An 11,303-nucleotide genomic window follows, 5' to 3' on the forward strand; every position below is an offset into this window, starting at 1 on the left:
TAAGAAACTATCTCCTAGATAAAAATAGATTCCAGAGCTAGCTAAATTCCATCTCTATGTTTGCCTTCATCAGACCATTATATTCTTATTTTGAGATGGGTGTTGTCCCAGTCTTTTTGGCTAAGATCTGGGGTTTAGTTTTAAGATACTTGGATTAGGATCCAAGAATGTGCCACAAGGCTTTCACAAGTATTTCACATGTATCTAAGTAGCCATTAAGGACCATTGAACCCTTCATCTGCAGACATCATTCTAAATCAGTCTGAGGCTATTCTATGATGATAAATGCTACAATTTTGCTTATCACCCCCTATTTTCTTTTGCTAGCTCCATTACCTAGAGTGACTTGTCCCCATGTTCCTGGTATTTCACTGTTGTTATTCAAGAAGCCACAAGCAAAGCCCATATAAAGATGATTTTGCCACTAGGCAATCGAATAACAATGTGCCTGTTTATACCATGTTCAACCTCAATAAACCAAAGACATGGAAATTTCTCTAAGTAAAATGGCACTGAGGCCTGGCAAAGACTATAAAATGCAGATGATGGTTGCAATGTTACATTTCAAATCATTTTTCCATAAACACATGTAAGCATATAAGACTGAACGTGAAGTCCACTTATGTTTCAAACTATAGAATCACTTTACATGTAATGTCAACCAAATCTGAAATATGTATGCATGCACAGAAATAAAACACATTTAAGCACCTAAAGTATTCTTCTGGATGTATCAAAATAAAATTAATCACCAGAACACTTTAATCTGAAAGTAAATGAAGGTAGTTATAACCCAGTTTTAAGAGAATGATTTTAAAAACAAAAATTCAAGTTAGCAAATCACTTACACTATATCAAAGGAAATAAATGGAAATACACCCAGTCTTTTAATTTTTCTATTGCAATAAAGTCATACCTCAACAATAACTGGACTGTTTCATGAAAATAATAGTTTTTGTTTTATACTTGTGAGAATTTAACTTCCTTAATTCTATAAATTCATTGACTCCTTCTGGTCTGAGATTTCCCACTACACAATGATCCAGGTGGCCTAACCCACACAAAGGCAGTGACTGTCAAATCCATGTACTATGAAGATATTGAAAGTGTTGTTCTGAGGTAAGATACCTGGATGTCCAGAAAGTGGTTGATCAAGGAACATCTATAAATATGTTAACGAGGTATGAATAAGAAACCCTGAAAACATTCAAATGAATCGATGAATGTAGTGACTGACTCAAGCTGAAATGCCAGCATTAAAGAACATGAGGGAGGAACTTCCTGAGATCAAAGAAAGTTTGAGCTACTTATCTAGGCCCACTCTTACAAAATAAGTAAATAAATAAAATAAACTGCATTTTCTATTAATGTTTCATTTTATATATATTTTAAAATAATCTCACTTGTTTTATTAAAATAGATTTTTTTCTCATCCAGTATATAGCAACCACAGTTTCCCCTCCTTCCACTTCTCCTAGCTCCCTCCACCTCTTTTCTTCCCCAGATCTGCTTTCCAGTTAAAGTTTATAAGACACACCAAAGGCAAAACTCAGAGGCCCCACAGAAACATAAAAATTCTCAGGGACCAGAATTGTCATTGCTGACTCTTAGCCCACATTATGCCTATTATGAATAACTAAATGAAAATTGTGGTGTAGAGATCAGTGGGAAAATGCCTTCAACACAGAGTGAATAGTTTCTGTTGAGTCTTGCCAGGAAATGCAGGGAAATGATGGCAGAGAAGTGGCTTTGGATTTGACAACATGGAACTTGGCGGTATTTGTAAAACAACTCTTTCAGAGATGGATCGAGATGCACAGCAAACCTCTGCCAAGTAAATGGGAAGCTGGAAAGCGGAGACTGGAGAAGAAAGGAAGTCCTAGGAATGTGGACTCTTTGCTCTTTGTTTTCCTTTCTAAGGACAAGGTTGAAATATGATAAAATAAGGTAGCAGACTAGATAGAGTAGACTTTTGGCTTTTACTGAAACATACTGTGGATTTTTGAGTCATTGAAACAAGAGTCATATAAGAAAAAAAAAGAGAATTAGTATAAACTTTTAAATGTTAATTTGTGAGATCTGTCTGGTTTTCACATAAAGACCATATAGGATAAGAATAAAACAAAAGAGGAGCAGAAATGGACATGAAGCAGAACTCATCATTCCGAGGTGAGTGAATCCCCCTGCTGCTCACTGATTCTCTTTCACATTCTACCCAGTTTTCATTTCTCCAGAAAAAGTTCCTCTTTAGTGGTGAACACCACCCCGTGCCTCTCTCTGTGGGTGTCGCCTTACCAATGTTGAATCTACCTATCTGTTTCTCACTGTCAAGGTGAGTTCCAAAGGCTTGGACTTCTGTCATCTATGTATGAACTGTAAGCCCCTTTTCTGCTAAAATGCAGGTCAAAACTCTTTAATTTACTTTGAATGTTTGTCTTTTGTTTACTTACTGCTTGAAGGGCATTTGCCTTTGGAATCAGCCTTAGCCCTTGGTCTTTTTGTCCATACTGAAAATACTGCCCTGTCTCTGCGTGGATACCCTTTGTGGAACACCCCTCTCTAAGGGCCACCATAAATTACATTACAGGGTCTCTTTTATTTTTCTTTCTTTCTTTTTTATTTTATATATTTCCTTTATTTACAATCCAAATATTATCCTCTCTCCAAGTCTCCCCTCCAGTAACCCCCTATCCCATCCCACAGCTCCCTGCATCTATGGAGGTGCTCCCTCACCCACCCACCAACCCACTCCTGCCTTCCTGCCCTGACATTCCCTTATACTGTGGCATCGAACCCCCACAGGACCAAAGGCTGTTCCTCACACTGATGTACAACAAGGCCACCATCTGCTACATACACGGCCTGAACCATGGATCCCTCCATGGGTACTCTTTGGTTGGTTGTCCAGTCCCCGTGAGCTCCGAGGGGTCTGGTCAGGTGACACTGTTGCTTCCCTCACAAGGCTTCAAACCCCCTCAGCTCCTTCAATCCCTTCTCCATCCACTCATCGGGGACCCCGTGCTCAGTCCAATGGTTGGATGAGAGCATCCGCCTCTGTATTTGTCAGGCTCTGGCAGAGCCTCTCAGGAGACCGCCATATCAGGATCTTGTCAGCAAGCACTTCCTGGCGTCCGCAATAGTGTCCGGGTCTCTTAACCAAATGGTTTAAATACCAAAAAGTGAAAAAACTTTGCAAAGTCACTAAACTATACAGATTAAGAAGTATAATCAAATTGAAAGATACAATAAAAGTAATTTGTTGCCTAATTATAGAGAAAATAATTAGGGGTTGTCATAAAAATATTACCATATAGTTTCATAACACAAAAATGAGTCTATCCTGTGCATGATTGCTAAACTGTGTAAATGTGAGATAACCCAATAATTACAGATGTTTTTAAATTTCAAAATAACTACTAGCAAATTTTCTGACTTCTGACCCTACAGAAAGTGACTCTGACAATCTTCAGAAGCAATCACCATATGTGACATAATGAAATATGCATGCTTGTCACAACAATCTAATAAAATGACAAAAATACACAATTCTTAGTCCGTGTGTGTGTGTATGTGTGTGTGGGGGTGTGTGTATGTATGTATGTGTGTATGTGTGTGTGTGTGTATGTGTGTGTGTGTATGTGTGTATGTGTGTGTGTGTGTGTATGTGTGTATGCGTATGTGTGTAGATTTTTTGGAACATCCTCAGCTCTATAGAGTCCTTACTAAAACTCACACACATCAATTTATAAAATTTGAATATCTCGTGTTTCAAGCTGAACAATATGAAGCAACAGGGAGGGTCTGTTTTTAAAGCTTGCCTGTATACAAGACAATATGTTCTATAAAGAAGCTAAGAGAGCATTGGTTAATCTGATGGTGCTCAAGTCAATAAAGGGATTTAGATGAGCTTCTGTTGTCATTTATCCTTCCAACAATCTATGGCTTGTTGATCCTATGGCAGCAATGTTAATAAAAGGCCAGAACGGAACCTATTTTAAGCTTAGTATTACATTTGCAGGACATATATAGACATCTTGTTCAAATCATAAATCATACAGTACTGGTCTGACATCAAAATAACAATGTTTATTAGTTTCATTGTAAAATATTTAACCTTCACTTTAAAGATGTATAAACAAAAGAAAACCAGCCACTCTCTCATACGGAATGAAGAGACAGGGTGTGTGTATCATTTACAGATAGCTCAGTTACTGGCATATACTAGATTATCAGTAAGTGTTGGTTCCTTTCTTCTTCCATCCAAATCAGAAAAACAGAGACCAAAATGATTCAGAGAAGCACACAGCATTTCACAAACCATTCTATGAAGAAAAAGGGTACAGATCAGTTCTTTGTCTTCACTCACAGTAACAGTCAATTAATCAGCTGAAATATAACAATCTACTCAACGAATATGTCTTGCTTCTAAATATTAGCAGGTTTGGGTACATACAATGGCAGATCCTTGTTAAAGACTTCACCCCACCCAAAACCCCAGTTAGTGATCCAAAAATAGAAACTATCTGGGGACCAGACAGGGACAGACCAGTGTTTATCCACAGCCAATAAAGGCTCACAAGTGTCAGGGATGATGGGTCAGTAGCGCCATCTATGTGTGAGAGAAGTAGATGAGCATCTTGGTAATATCTCCAGGTAAGTGTTTCTGTGTGGAAGACAAACGAGCCACAGTAGGAACACTATGCACAGGCAGAAACACTGGCTGGCTTGTAACTTCAATTTTATAGGCCAGATGTTTTGATTTAGAGATAGGGAAACAGAAAACTTAACCAATGGGAGAAATTGTTGAAAAAAACCTACTACTCCCTAAAAGATACTTTAGTGAGGAACATGTTGTAGTTCAGGTATATAGAATGGTATAAGGAACTTAACCACTGCTTTTACTGAAACTTAATGCCCCTCCACTCAGCCCCCCAGCATCTGGTAACTACTATTTTTCCTTTTGAGTCAATAAATTTACGTGTGTAAGGTGCTGCACAGCAGTGGAACCAGACAGCATTTGTTGCATCTGTCTAGTTTCATTCAGCATAATGTCTTTAAACTCCATCCAAATTGCTATACATTGCAGAATTGCCTATGTGTGCCTGTTCATGTGATGCACTTTATCTGTTCTGCATGAACAGGTAGGCCATTTCCACACATCGGCTGCACTGAGGGTAGCTACAGAAATATACCAATTCTCTCCCTTCCCTCTTTGATATCCTGATTTAAATTCTTTGGGGAAAATACATATGAATAGGATGAATGGATCACATCAAGGTCCACATTTAGCTTTTTGATGGCTCTCCATACTGTTGGCCATTGTGTCTACTGTTCCTTCTCACTTTCACTGTTTCCTGGTTCCAGATTGTCCATACCCTTAACTGACACCTCTTTGCACAACCACAGGGTCTTAGACCTGACTAGGAACAATAAAGGAGTGAAGAAATTACAAATGGACAACAGAAAAGCTCAGATGAAGTAGATTGTGCTCTTCACTGGAGAAACCAAGTCCTACCTACCAAGGTCACTATGTTTACAGAGTTGAACAGGGAGGTAGGATTAGTGCATACATCTCAAAAGAAGGCAGGGGCTATGGTAACAGCTGGATTAAGGGGATAATCCCCAACTAATTTCTTAGTTGGGTCAGTCTCTATAGAGAGAAGTCTTGGAGCTCTAAATGTCTGGGGTTGGGGGAGCTATAGTATAAATTTTCTGTACACAGTATTCACATTTTGTCCCCTGAAGAAGGCTTTGCTATCCCTCTGAGCCTAGCACCGGGGCTTTGTCATTTTCCCATTGGTCTAAGGCTATGTCATTCTTGACATGGCTATATCCATATCAACAGTACACATTCATTCGAGATGTCCCTCACACCCAGCTTCCTCTGCCCCCTATCCTTGAAAATATTTGACTTACTTTACAATAGTCAAGTGATAGATGCCACTGAATACTGTCATTTCTGTCTTTGTTGCCATGATGACTGAGTGTGTTGAATGCAAGTTCATATGCCTCTTGGATGCTAGCATGTCCTCTTTGGTAAACTTCCTATTGTCTGTTGATATCAACAATGACCACCAATGATATCTCTTATCTCCAAGATCAGAATCTTTTAATTGTAATTTTAACATTATAATAAACTAAAGTAAATATAATGTTCATCCAGTGAAGGATAGAGATAAATACTATTGACAATTATGCTACACCATTGGTGATTCTTCCTATCTTACATGTGTAATTTTCATTTCTAGAAAAATGTAATTTTTGGATTCTTTTAAATTTAATCTCTTTTATTTGCTTTTTGTAATTTAATTCAGTGTCGTCTCTAGAGCATATTTCAGATAACTACATCAAATCAAAAAATTCTTTGCAATTTTGAATTAGCTGAATTTGTTTTTCATTTGATAGTTTTCAGACATCATTTTTTCTTCTTAGTAATAATCACCATAGGTGTGTAACAGTAAATATATCTACATCGAGTATTATAGTATTTTTTTTATTTTTAAGCATTAATATACCAGATGGAACTGTTCAATTAAATCTGTCTAAAGTAGTCTCTAAGAATCCTTCCTTAGTCAATTGCAAAAAGAGAGAAGAAGCCACTGAGGAAAGGCAAGACTTCACATCCAGCCTGTTGACTGAGTAAGCTCTTGGCAGTACTGTATATAAGATACCACTTGACATTTCCTTTAGTGTTTGATAAAACCCAGTCAGTATTCCTAGCATTGTATTAGTGGATTTACAATGTAATAAGTTTTTGAGAGTGTAAAAAAAATGTAAAATTGTGTTTCATTAAATATTCTAATAAAGTTTATTTTGTTGCTTTGAACAATACATGGATCTCCACTGACAAAATTTGGAAGATATCAAAGCAGGAGGCTAACAATTACTGAATTTCAGCTATCATCTAGATATTTTATATGTGCACTTCTCAGTCTGCCCAGTAGTCCATCAAACAATTTAATATTTCCATTAATAGATGAAAAGGTGAAGCCTTGAGTTGTCAATTTACAAAAATCCAATGACATTAATGAATGACGAGTCAAGATCTATGTCCAAATAGCCAAACTTCAGTGCATATGTTTGTTGCATTAGTTTATGCAACACACATAAAGAATTCATATGAGGCAGGCACAATAGTATCCATCAGTAAACCTAGTTCTCTAGAGGCAGAGATTAAAAGACTGTCCCCGTTGTCTGTATGGGGCCGAGGAGCCCCGAGTCCGGTGGGCGCTCCCACGTGGGAGCGGCGCTGGGTTAGCAGGGCCTGGACACGGCGCTGAGAGGCCGCTCCGCGAGAAGCTGAATAAGGACTGGCTAGAGCTGGAGAGTGACCTGGGCCTCTTCACCCTCCTGGTGTAAGATTTCTGTGTCAAAGGGGTACAAGTGGAGTAGATCTATGACCTTCAGAGTAGATGCCAGGGGCCTGTATATGGATTTATCTTCCTGTTCAAATGGATCAAAGAACTCAAGTCCGGTCACAAGGTTTTTACGTTGGTGGATGATACATTTGTGATTGATGATGATATTGTGAATAACATGTTCTTTGCTCACCAGCTGATTCCCAACTCTTGTGCCACTCATACCTTGCTGAGCATGCTTCTGAACTGCAGCAATGTGGATCTGGGGCCCTCACTGAATCGAATGAAGGATTTCACCAAAGGAATCAGCCCTGAGAGCAAAGAATATGCAATTGGCAATGCCCTTGAACTTGCCAAAGCACATAATAGCCATGCCAGACCAGAACCACGTCACCTTCCAGAGAAACAGAATGGCCTCAGTGCAGTGCGGACCATGGAGGCATTTTTCTTTATCAGCTATGTGCCTATCACAGGGCGGCTCTTTGAATTGGATGGGTTGAAAGTCTACCCTATTGATCATGGGCCCTGGAGAGAGGACAAGGAGTGGACAGGTCAACAGGAGAGGAAGGGTCATCATGGAGCGAATTGGCCTCACTACTGCAGGGGAGCCCTACCATGACATTCACTTCAACCTGATGGCAGTGCCTGACCACAGGATTAAGTATGAGGCCAGGCTATATGTACTGAAGGTGAACCACAAACAGTCCTGGAGGCCCTGCAGCAGCTTATTAGAGTAACACAGCCAGAGCTGATTCAGACCCACAAATCTCAAGAGTCACAACTGCCTAAGGAGAGCAAGCCACCCAGCAGCAGCAAGTCCCCCCTTGGGCTGGAGGCAGGCAGAACCCCAGCGGCCTCTGAATGCATTCACACAGATGATGCAGAAGAAGTGGCTGGCTCATGCCCACAAACTACAACCCATAGTCCTCCCAGCAAATCTCAGCTGGTGGTGAAGCCTCCAGGGAGCAGCCTCAATGGGGTTCCCCCAAACCCTACCCTATTGTCCAGCGGCTGCCAGCCTTTCTAGACAATCACAATTATGCCAAATCCCCTATGCAGGAGGAGGAAGACCTGGCTGGTGGCCGGTGTGGGCCACAGCCGAGTTTCAGTCTGACCACCCCAGAAGTACTCTGATGATGAGGATGACGTGCAGAACACCAGTTCTGCCATCAGATACAAGCAGAAGGGGACAGGGAAGCCATGATCGTTGAGCAATTCTTCAGACGGGCAGTTGTCAGTGCTGCGGCCCAACACCATCAATGTCTTAACTGAGAAGCTTCAAGCTTCTCAGAAAGACCTTTCAATTTCTCTGTCCATCAAGACTAGCAGTGAGGCTGGGAGTCCAGCTGTGGATGTGCCCACACATTCGCAGCCTTCACCCACCCCTAGCAATGAGAGCACGGACACAGCCTCTAAGATTGGCAGTGCTTTCAACTCACCCTTGCACTCACCCATCCGCTCGGCCAACCCAACATGGCCCTCTAGCCCTGTCACTTCTCGCATCTCCAAGGTGCTTTTTGGAGAAGTTGACAGCCTACTTCGTGTTGACTGCATATGTTACAACTGTGCTGTCCGTGACCTGGGTCCTGTCATTAGCACAGGCCTGCTGCACCTTGCTAAAGATGGTGTACTGAGTCCCCTGGCACTTACAGAGGGTGGGAAGGGTTCCTCGCCTTCTACCGGATCAAGCCAAGGCAGCCAGGGTTCCAGCAGCCTAGAGGTGAAGGAGGTGGTGGAAGTCACAGAGAGCAGAGACAAGTCTGGGCTGAACAGGTCCAGCGAGCCCTTGAGTGGAGAGAAGTACTCACCCAAGGAGCTGTTAGCGCTGCTAAAGTGTGTAGAATCCAAGATTCCAAACTATGAGACCTGTCTCAAGGAGGAGGTGGAGGAAAGGAAAAGGTTCAAGATTGATGACCAGCGGAGGACCCACAACTATGACAAGTTTATCTGTACCTTCATATCCATGCTGGCTCAGGAAGGAATGCTGGCCAACCTAGTGGAACATAACATCTCAGTGCAGCGCCACCAAGGGGTCAGCATTGGTCAGCTTCACAAGCAGCAGAAGCCTGACCTGCGGAAATGCCCTCGCCCCTACAAGGCCAAACGCCAGTGGGGCCTCTGGCAGCCTCACTTGCCACAAGGCCCTCAGCAGGGCCGTTCCCTGTCCTACTTTTCCAAGTATTACCAAGTAGTTTACAGCCCAGGCCCTGGGAGTGGGGATGAGATGTGTGTTCTGCACTATACTCTGGGGTCTGGCAGAGACAAGGCAGCTCCATAATGCTCAGGAAGCAGCAGCTGGAATTGTAGGATGCTGTGGCCTCCATAGCCATCCAAGGAGCAGCAGGATCTGGCTTTGCTGCCTGGGCAGCAGGATATATATTCTACCTATTGGAGATGTCTATTTTTTGAGCTTTTGGCCATCTTGCCATTGTATTAACACGGCCAGCTTCCTGACTCTGCTTTCATTCTGCTGAGGCCAGGTCTCTTAAAACCAGTTGGGAAACTCAGAAGGCATTGATCTTGGTGCTCTAGCACCAGCCACTAGCATGTCCTTGCTGTGAAGATGCTTGGCCTACTCGTCATTCCTCTGGGAGAGCACCAAACTCAGGGACCTTGTTGCTGAGCTGGAATGGGCATGGGGTATCCTAGTAGGATGTATGTACAGCCTATCAGGGTCCCATAGCTATAGTGGAGAGAAGTGTTTAAGCTGTCCCAGTGGCATGCAGACTGTCCTAGTACCATCCAGACTTGTTAGTGAGTCAGAGCAAGGCTCTGGGGCTCTTTGCCTTCAGTGTTGTGGCCCTGGCCATGGGCCTACCTTAGGCTCCTAATCTCTGTCTCTGGGGCCCAGTGGAGCCTCTACCTAGCCCCTCAGTATTACCATATCTCCTCTTAGAAATATCAGAGGCATTGCTTGAATGAAGCTGGCACTATTCAATTCTCCTTGGCTTCTTGCATGGTACTCAGGGTAGGGGACAGGGTCAAGAGGAGTTACAGCTTCTGTGTTCCCATAGGGCTTGATGCCAATGGGGTAGTAAGCACAGCACTACTTCAGCCTCCAGCCCCAAATAGCCCTGTGCCCTCTGCTAGATACAGGTGATCCAAGCAGGTCCCTTACTCGTACCTAGTAACTGTGGGGGAGATGGTACAGCAGTCTGACCCCTCTAGTTTCTGTAAATATTGAATCAGAGAGTGAATAAATGTGTGCTAATAAATGAAAAAAAAAAAAAAAGAAAAGACTATCAACACAAAGCCAGCATGGGCTATGCAGTAGAACTTTTTATCAATAAAGATAAAAATGGAAGAAAAATAATATTGAAATTTTTATGATGATTTTCAAAATCCAAGCACAAAGGAATGAATTTTTGATTATGTTAATGAAAGCAATCAAAACTAAGGACAACTAACTTGTGTTAGAAGCGTAGTGGTGCTGGTGACTGGAAAGGGTCCCAAATATAGATTACGCTGTTTTTTAATCATTGTGTTGATAATTCCCAATTGCTTATTTTATGACAATTCATCAAGTTATGCACTGATGGTTTCTATATTCTGCATATTGTACTTATAAAAATATTAATTTTAAATAAATGAGGCATATTGCATGTTATTTAGGATTAAATTCATTTCATAAAACACTTCTCTTTGGCTAGTATAAAGTCTAATGTCTTGGATTTGAAAAGCTAAGCAAAATATCTTTCCAAATCAACATTCATTTAAGACATCTGTAATTCTATTTCTGAGCCAATCAAATCCCTGGAGATCAGAGGTAAACATTTTAAAAGAAAAAAAAATGTATGAACCATTTGTACACTGACAGCCACATCACAGATGATTTGGATCAAAAATTGGCCTCTGTTACCAATAATATATTCTTGACTCTTACTATATCAAGTTGTTTGGAAAACACAACTCAGTCCTGATTTATCCTCAACCCCTTAGTGTAGT

The 11,303-nt window shown here is 41.4% G+C and overlaps 1 pseudogene; it reads left to right on the top strand.

The window, feature by feature from the left end:
• Positions 1–5,976: 5,976 nt before the first annotated feature.
• Positions 5,977–9,636, top strand: LOC114611485 (annotated as a pseudogene).
• Positions 9,637–11,303: the final 1,667 nt, after the last annotated feature.

Source organism: Grammomys surdaster, unplaced genomic scaffold, assembly GCF_004785775.1.
Source record: "Grammomys surdaster isolate TR1022 unplaced genomic scaffold, NIH_TR_1.0 126113, whole genome shotgun sequence".
NCBI classification, from domain to species: Eukaryota; Metazoa; Chordata; class Mammalia; order Rodentia; family Muridae; genus Grammomys; species Grammomys surdaster.